We start from the raw sequence: 10,280 nt of genomic DNA, 5'->3' as shown, positions 1-10,280 counted from the left end.
GAATAAACAAAATAGCACATTTATATACACTTATGTGTGCTATGAACTATATATTAGAAATTATATAGCATTCATATGTATTTGCTATGGTAAATATCTATTAATATTTTAATCTTACCCTATGTTTTGCTATATAATTAGTGCACAAATATTCAAATATAATTAGTGCACAAATATTTTAATCTTACTCTATGTTTTGCTATATAATTAGTGCACAAATATTCAAAAATATGTCTAACTCACTCTATCTTTAATATATAGCTCAATGTGTGGTATATAGAGCTATATGTGTCTTTTAAAGCTATGATTGTAAGTTTTTTACTAGATTCTTGTCTTTTTCAAATAGAGTATTTTTTGAAGTTTAGAGACACCCACCCACATGTGCAAATCGGGAAAGGTCCTTTGAGAAGCTCAAGCTCTGTTTTGTACGAAAGTCAAAATATTGGCACACGTGTTGTTGTGTGTACCACATACAACTGATGTTTTTAAAAGATGCATTTAATATTATGCACTCAGATGCTTTTGGTTTCCATGGGAATTCATGTACATGTGAGACGTGAGTGCAATGCTTGCAAATCATCCACGTGGTTGGGGCCAGATGTCTTGTTGTTGAGCACTCTATCTTAGGGATTACATAGTTGTGGGAATCATGTGTATGTAAAAAGAAGCGGGATTCAAGATTTCACCAATACAAGTGTCTTATGGGATAGTGCAATGAATGTGGCATGAAAAAGCTTTGCTTCTATCCACGCAAACAACAGAAGACAAGAAAGATAGTTCCAGTTCAACTCTTTGAGGACATTCAAGTTCAAAACAAGCATGGTCAAAGTAAATGGAAAGTGTTGTCCCTCAAGCATGTGGCTGTTAGTGAGATGACGAAGATGATACGGGTCTGCACTTAAACACAATTTTAGTTATAGATGGCAGGCTGATCAATATAGAGAGTGCTTAAAGATCTTTCCTTCAGATACCATTGTATCAGTAGTAGATTGTGATAAGAACTACTCATTCAAAGAGAAAAATTAGATACAATCCAAACATTGGCATACATATCAATGCATAATTCTTGTTCATATTATGTATCGGTGTAGTGGTAAGGATGGTAGTATTGTCAAGGAGATGCATGTCTACATTTTTGATGATATAAGCAGCATGATACCCTCTTTGTCCAGCACCATTTTCCTCTTTGTAACCAGTGCCTTAAAGAGCAGGGTTTGAATTTCAAGAATCATTGGGTGTGGTATCATGGTGATATAAGCAGCATGATATAAGCAGCATGATACCCTCTTTGTCCAGCACCATTTTCCTCTTTGTAACCAGTGCCTTAAAGAGCAGGGTTTGAATTTCAAGAAGCATTGGGTGTGGTATCATGGTGTGGCTTCTCATACGCTGAAAGTTGTAAGACCATTCTACTTTGTTAGGAGATTTTACCAACTTACAGATGTTAAGATGACATGGAATTTTTTTGGATTGGGCCATGGCAAGGGGGGAGCATGATGGTGATGGCACTGTAGTAAAGAGGGACCTAACACATGAACAATTTAAGACCAATGGTGTTCTTCTTAGGTAGGCTACTGATGTTGTTGATTTTTTGACAAAAACAATGTCCAATGGTGTATGTAGCTCCTATGCACAGTCCAATAAGGCAACCCCTGACATAAAAGGGAAATTTTGGTTGGTAAAATTTGGTGATGTAGATAAGTCTAAGGCATGGGGTACAAGGATCTCGAGCCTTGCACAACATTTCTAGGTTTTTCCATCAGGACCGTACTACTCAAGTCAAGACAAGAATGCTATCATGTTTTTGCATTGCATGCATCATAGGTTATAGGAGGTCTTGTTGTAAAACAAGTCATATGTTTAGAATAGGACACATCTCAAACTGAAGCATCTATTAGAAGAATCATTTGTTGCATCATAAGAACACAAATTACATGCTAGTGTGGTACCAGAGGATACTCCTATACTGAGAGTGTCAAGATGACGTATGTTTGAGGGATCCTTGGATATGCTAAGTGAATTACTCAATGAAGTTGACAACTAAACTATGAATGTATAGGCAAACAATGAAGAAGGTGTAGAGTTCTATCTTCTAAAATGTTTAAGGCCAAAGTGGAAGACAGACACGACTCTTAAAGATCAATGGAATAACATATGGTCAAGAGGCACATATGTTATTACAGGGTATTATTTAAAACAACAAAAGGAGAACCCTAAGTACTACACTCTCCTTGACAACATGGGTACTACTAATATGTACTCTCACCTTGTCAGGGCAATCAAGTTAGACATGCCCTTGGTAGATGCTACCTCGAAGACATAATACTTTTCCCCTACACTCCATGAGTCCATTCACAATGCCATGCCCTATGAGGCAACTTGATAGCTGCCAAGACATAATACTTGTCCCCTAGACTCCATGAGTCCATTTACAATGCCATGCCCTATGAGGCAACTTGATAGTTGCCAAGACATTTGTCTTAGACTTTTTACCTAGGTCACTTTTTACCCTCTGTGTACAAGGGTTTCCCCCGCTAGAATTTTATTTCATCAATGGAATCTATTTTTCTTCCCACTTCATTATACATGGCTTGAAGTCTCCAACTATTTTTTATCATGAATAAACACATTTTTCTCTACATGCTATGTAGGATGAAAATATAGCACAATATGTGCTATCATTAGGCTTATTTTGGACTTAATAATGGGCCTCCTAAGGAATGTCCTGTCATCAAGGCTTATAAAAATAGGGGTCATGGGTGAACCTTCCCCACCTCTTATATCAAAACCCCCTCATGTGACATATCATTGGAAAGCTCTTGATGAGTAGGTTCTAAATATATAATCTCCAAAAAATTTAGAGTTGAAATGCTCAAGACATGCCTTTTCCTCCAAAAAGTAAATTTAAAATCTCAGCTCATTGGTTGATAAAGAATCTTATTAAAATATTCTAAAATTTTAGGAGGTCCATTTTAGAGTCCAAAATAAGCCTAATGATAGCATAGCACATGCACACCAGTGGGATGTCAATGAACCTTAATCAATGAATAAACACAATGTATTGTGTGCTATATATAGCACACTCTATGCTATACACCAATAGCACTTGGGCACAAGGGGACTGTAAATGAACCTTAAGCAATTAATAAAGCTATATAGCACAGCCTGTGGTATATAGCATAGAGCACACTACCACAAGTGGGCTGTCACAATAAACCTTAAGTAATAAACAAACACAATCTACTATGTGATATATAGCACATTCTTTGCTATATAGCATAGAGCAAACTAGCACAAGTGGGCTATGAATGAACCTTGAGCAAAGTTACTCATCCACAAATAAAATATAGCACCTCTGATAAATATGGTTTTTTTCAACAAATACTTTCAAACTCAGATATTGCAAACTTTAAATGTTAGAGACTCTACCACAAATCAAGGCCATAAATATCTACCACAAAGGCCTCCCAAAAGCCCAAACAAAACTTAGTACATGTACGATACTAGTCATGTAGGAACCATATGATACAAATTGGTTTGTATCGGGATCTCATTGGGATTTTGACAACCTTGACAAGTATATATTTATACTCACAAAAACATATGCTTCATAAAGTCCGACATCACCACCTTCTCTAAAACTGTTGTGGTGCTCGATCACAAGGATGGAAAATGTGTCCTTAGGATTATACATCATGTTTTGGAATGCAAATTGGGTAGGATTTGCAGAAACTCTCCATCTCACTATAGCAAAAGGGAGTAAAGTGGTAGTAAGAAAATCTGGGTTCTGATCATAATCCTCTGGGTCAAAAGAGGGAGGAGAAATGCAACACTCCCATGAATTTAGCATGCTCTTGTACTCTGTATCATCTACACAAGTAGTGTGTTGTCTTATAGAACATAAGTCTGCCCAAACACTTAAGAAAGATGGGCTTACTATTATCCCTTGTTGCACAGGAACCCCATGAATATCAACTAGAGTAAAATCAGCTTCTCTAGACCTATCGTGTGTGATAACATCAAGAAAGAAGTCTGTATTCAGAGCTAGAAAACATATTTGCATGGCTATATCCAAATTTTCCTTCCTGCAGCTACTCTATAACACAAGATTGAAACTTTGCCCATAGCCTTGAAGAAACGGTAGTGCATGAGATGTACATCTTGCGCATCATCCACTAATGTAGGGGATTTTGTATCAGCCATTTGCTTGCTGTGTCACATCTTCCCCAATGTCAAAAGAATTGTGCATCAACTATAGCAGCAGCATTTGCCCCACCATCAAAATCTTGTGCATATACTATAGTATTAGCATCTTCCCAAGCATCAAGATCTTGTGTATCAATTGTATCATCAACATCTACCCTAGCATCAAAATCTTGCGCATCAATTGTAGCATCACCATCTGCCCTAGCGTCAAGCATGAATTGTAGCATTAACATTTACCCCAGTGTCAAAAGCTTGCGCAGCATCAACATCTTCCCCAGTGTCAAAATCTTGTGCATCAACTGTAGCATCAGCATCTGCCCCAGTGTCATAAGCTTGTGCATAAATTGTAGCATCAACATTTTTCCCAATGTCAAAAGCTTATAAATCAACTGTAGCATCATCACTTTTCTTATGTGCTGCTGCATCAAATAACTAGTAAGAAAAGAGGTTTGTGCCAATGGGATTGCATACCAATTGTTTACTGCTTGCAACTTAGTTGCAAGTGTTTGTATTTGCAACCCGTGACATATATCATGCTTTATCCATCTCAGCAACTCTCTTTAACTTTGGGCCAGGAAGAACTAGATTACCCTTTGGAACTTTGTACTTGGATAGAGCTTTTGCCCTTTTTTCCAAAGCCGTTCATGAAGGACATCCTGCACATCATCGTCAAGAGAGACTGCACTGCTAGGTAACTTAGTGTGTTTTTGGTCCCCTTTTGATGATGGTCAACATTTTTGGCATATCTATAACATGCACCAATAGGAAAATAATTAATAATACATATTTTTGAACTCTATACCTTAACCATGTAGTGTGAAGTGTATAATAAATGGTGCAAGTGTTTAGACAATATGCAATAAGGAAAAGATGCAAATGAAGAGAATGAAACGACTAAATTAGAAGACAAAATCCATTTTCAAACAATTTGGCCCTGGGCTACAATATGAATATGATCGAATTCCACATCGTAAATTAGCATCATCAAAGTGCTTAGATTTATCACTAGAACATAGTTTCTGCTTGGCATATGGTTTTTGCTTCTTTACAAAACAACTAAGGGGTACATATAACTCATCAACACCTAGGCTCTTGGGGGTTGATCTCGTGCGCTTTGAGGTTGGCTTCTTTTGCCTTGGAAATGGCATTCTCTTGAAACAATTAGATTCCACACGTATCCCTGCCAATGTTTCTTTCAAATCAACACCAAGTGTTAACTCTACTTCACTTTCCCTACACACCATCAACGGTCTTGGTTCATCTTGGGTAATAGAATTGACCATATTTGTTGGGCCAGCGTTGTCGTGCCATGGCACGTTTATGGTGTGAAACCATGCATATGAGACTATCAAATGCAAATCTAGATGCATGGGATTAAGTGCTATGACGAGTCATTATATGATGCCCATGTACATATGTTCATATTGTAAATGAGGTTCAATAAGACGAGCTGAGGCTGAGTCAGGTCTCGAAGCTTCTGTACATAAGTGTGGTGTGAATTATGGAGCTTTATGCTTATGGTAGACCTTGTAGTAGGGAACACCCTTCTCGACATGTATGGAAATGTGAGATCAAGAAGGCTCTTGGTTTGTTGGAGATGATGCTCCTAGGGCAGTGTTTCCTAGTATTGTGGGTCTTTCTCGGCGCACTGGTGTTATGGTGGGCATGGGACAGAAAGATGGATATGTTGGTGATGAGGTCCAATCTAAGTGGGCAATATTGACCTTGAAATATTCTAATGAGCATGGTATCGTAACCAACTGGGATGACATGGAAAAGATTTGGGATCAAATATTCTTTAATGAGCTTCGAGTTGCTCCTAAAGAGCATCCAGTCTTGCTCACTGTGAAGCTCCTCTCAATCCAAAGCTAATCGAGAGAAGATGACTCAAATCAAGCTCGATACATTCAATGCGCCAGCTACGTATGTTGCTATCCTTATGTGGCAGCCTACGTGGAGATATCCAAATTTAAAAGCTAAATAAAAGGTGGCGCAGTGTATTGGCAACGAAGGAAATTTCAAAAAAAATAGCTGCAAAAGGGATGCGCGTCGATTTCCTTGCGGGAAAGGGAGAAAAAACCAGAGAAGGGGGGGGGGGCGCATATCGGTGTGGTTGGTGTGCAGAAAAAGGAGAACCAGGGCATCTTCTACCAGTAATTTTAAAATCAAATTAGCAACTACTGTATAAAGCTTGTTGGGGCTAGAATTAAAGAGGAAATGGGGTACTATTAAATGAGATGAATTTCGTATTACATGTACTCTGCTCCTTGCGCAGTCGGCGGAATCAGCCGTGAGGGAAATAGCGAAATCAAATAAAGATTTGCTTTGTTTTACCTTCAGATAAGTGATTTTTTTTTATTTTGTTTACTATTACCTACGATTTGGAAAATCATATAGCATATAAACCTTTTAAGGTTTTGGAGAATGAGAATAATTTGGGATTTGGAGAATCGTGGAATAAAAGTATCAAAAATACAATAAGGTTCCTAAAAATTGGGTTAAATTTTCTACTCGATTGGATTTTGGAATGCAAGTCATGGAGATTCCTAAAATCACATGAGCATGTTATAGATATGCCATATGTCATCTTTTGTTTGTGAGTTGTTGGAATTTAAAAGCAGGTTTTCAGAAGATAAAGTGACACCTTGAAATGATGGGATTGGAGTCACTTGATGTATGTGATGTGAATGGTCACATGTATGTGGGAATTTTTTGAAGATTATGTTATGCCTACATGTGATTGGTTTGAGGGATTTGGAAAAAGGAGTCAGTAAATCTATGCTTGGAACGGAACATGCACTTGATACACAATTTATGTGCAATCATCAGGCTGAATTCGGGGATGTAATGAGGTGAATTGGCACATGTTTATGTCATCAAAAATGGAGATGTCTTATGCTCCTTGGAGAGTTATGTGTGTGAGTTTCCTTGCTGGGATTTGAAGCTACTCTCACAGCCAAAAGTCTCGCACTTTCCCAGCGACACCGCCCACGTCACGACAGCTCTTTGGTGAACCCGACGTGAAACTGCTGGGGTGAGAGTGTGGTGAAATACATAGGGAAGCTATGGTTGAGAATCCTGAGGGTCAAGGGGTTCATTTTAACCCCGGAGTTATGCAAATGTTTCAGATGTTTACTATGTATATGCAACAGCAGCAAGCTACTGAGAGGGGACAAATTTCCACGACCAAAGCACTGCAATCGATTGTGAAAAAGGTGGATCAATTTGATGGTAAGGATATCACAAAGTACCGGCGCAATTACACAAAGGAAATGGAGCTAAACAGGGTGACTGAGGAGGATATGCTTCGAAGCTTTGAGCTGGTATGTGTTCCTGAAATAAGAGAACGCATAAGAGGATTGCAGACAGCACATGGTGGCAGAAATTGGGAGGAGTTCAAGCTTGCTTTAAAGGATGAATATTTCATGGAGGATTCCGAGCGAGTGACCAAACGAACTTTCTTGGAATGGGTCACAAAACCCAAAATGGGAATTTCTGCCACCACAGAGTTGCTAAGAGAGTTTGAGAAGCGCTATGCCCAGCTGTCAAGGATAGAGCGCACAACTTTGGACAGAGAAAAAACAGAGCTCTTCTTACAAGCAGCTGGGAAAGATCTCCAAGAGAAACTGGAAATCCTCCTTGAGGATAAGGATACAGAGCAGGGGCTAAAGAATGATTGGAATGATGTCGAGGATGCGGTCACCATGCTAGCAAAGCGGCAGCGAAGGAGGGATAAAATGGTGATGAGCTCGGCAACTCCAATAACTGCTGTTACCCCTGAGAATCTACCAAAACCAGCTGCTACAATCCCAAAGGTAGAAGGGCCGATGGATGAGCTTATTAAGGGTATGCGAGACCTAAAATTGAAGATGACCAGGATTGAGGAAAAAGGGCTACCATTAGGGCAGGCTTCTATGCAAAGGCCTCAAAGCAAAGAAGGGTTTACATACAGATGTATATGGTGTGATGACCCAGAACATGCAAAGAAAGACTGTGCTAGCTATAAATAAGCCCTCAAAAATCAACTTGTGTTTTTCAAAGATGGGAAAATCCACCTTACAGAGACCGGTCTTCCATTAAGCACAAACTTTGGGAAAGGAGGGATGAAAAAGCTGGTTGAGGATATGGCTGCTAGCCATGCTATCTCTATGGTTGAGGCAGCAACCTATGGGTTAAAGGCTGGTCAATCAAAGCAGGGATCTGAGAATGATGAAGATTATGAGAATGAAGATTTTTGGCCATCAACAATGGAATTAATTGCGTCAAAGAAGGTGTCTAAGCAAGCTCTGCATGAGGCAGGTGACTGTATACGTCTTGAGACTGGCTGGGAGGAGCCTGTGGTGGATTCTTTATCTGTTCATGCCTACATTGCAAAATGCCAGAATAATGAGGCACAGGTAGAGGAAAAGCGTAAGAGGGAAAATGAGGAAGGAGAGCCATCAAAAAGGGTCACCCGTGGTAGTGAAAAGAAGGATCCTGGGCCATCACATATGCCTCCACCGCATAGCAGACCTCCACAGGAAGTATCAATGGAAGAAGTGCCAGCAAAAATGAAGCATAAGGAGAAGGATAAAGGGAAAAGTCCACTCTACAAGCTTCAATCTGATATTGAAGCCGCAACAGATCTCAAAAAGGTGCTTGAAGAGAGGATTCTAAACAGCAGGGTAGAATTTACACTAGGGGAAGTCTTGGGGATTGCAAAAAAAGAATTCCATGATGAGATAATTGATATTATACGAAGGAAAAGGCAGTCCATAATCGAATCTATTCCATCACAAGGGGAGACAAGCACTTCCAAGACTCATGGGGTACAGGTACTGCAAAAGGAAGAGAGAGAAAATGTGGTGGAATGTAATCACTCTGCTGAAGGGGGATGACAAGTGCGCTTTGTGGATGAGGATGATGAAAAAGAAGTTCTTACAAAGAGTCATTACTCCAGGAGCCATTGGGCAAGAGCAACCACTGAAACCCTTGTCAAGATAGGTGACTTGGAAGAGCCGTATGTCGCTCTAATTGATCATGGGTCTGAAATAAATCTTATGGCTAAAAATCTCTACAACAAATGTAAGTGGCGAATGGATGTAGATCATGGGTGGATGATTAAAGCAGCTAATAACTCATCTGGAGAGCTCTATGCAGCATGTCCAAATGTAAGGGTAACTATAGGGGATGTGAAAGATGATCAAAACTTCTTTATTCAGGAGATGTCATCATATCCCCTCATCCTTGGGCAACCCTACATTACAGCTGTGAGAGGATGGAAACAAAAGTTTTGGATGATGGCTCGGCATATGCAAGAATAAGGAGAAAAGATGGCAAGAAAGCTGTTCAGTTCTTGACAGTTTGCATTAACCATGAAAGGAATCGTGAATCCCTTCGAGCACAGTCACTCCCAAAGATAAATAGAGAATTCATGAACTACAGGGAGATGAGGGATTTTGGCCAGGTGCCATTGTAAAGCGGGATTCCAATGGTACAAGGGAAAATGAGTTCTCGCAGGACTCAATCAATGTAAATAACTTTTCAGCAAATTTTCAGGGATTTTCTAGCTATGGGTCACTGGTCTTTGTAAAAAGCAAGGATTTGAAGCGTGGCATGCGTAGACATGTACAAAATGAACAAAAAAGTCTTGAGTAGTGTGGTCTTTTGGAGAAGAATGAGTTTATTTCAGGGGTGCTTGATGAGGTGTCATTTATAGATACTATGGATGTGCTTTTTGATATGGGAAGAGCATGTTTACAGGGTGGAAATGAGATGATAGAGGTGTCATCTGTGGAGATGTATGATATAATCCGGGAATTTGAGGGGGTGGAATGTAAAAACATGAATTGCGAGATGGATGCTCATGTTGATACAAAGTATAAAACAGTTGCAAAGAAGGTGAAACCAGTTGCCTTGCCCTTGCCACCAGGAAGCAAGGAAAAATTAGATGAAGCCTCTATGCAACCGAATCTCAGAGATCCAAAGAAAATTGGGCATAAGTTTACACAGGAAACCCTAAAAGAGCTGAAGATTGGTGAAAAGGATTTTCTGTTGCCAGTTGAAAGGGAATGCTTTGAGGAGATGCTTGTAAA

This window comes from Cibotium barometz, chromosome 47, assembly GCF_041138505.1.
Source record: "Cibotium barometz isolate CiBa-2024 chromosome 47, ASM4113850v1, whole genome shotgun sequence".
Taxonomy (NCBI): Eukaryota; Viridiplantae; Streptophyta; class Polypodiopsida; order Cyatheales; family Cibotiaceae; genus Cibotium; species Cibotium barometz.
Note: the sequence above shows the minus strand (reverse complement) of the source record.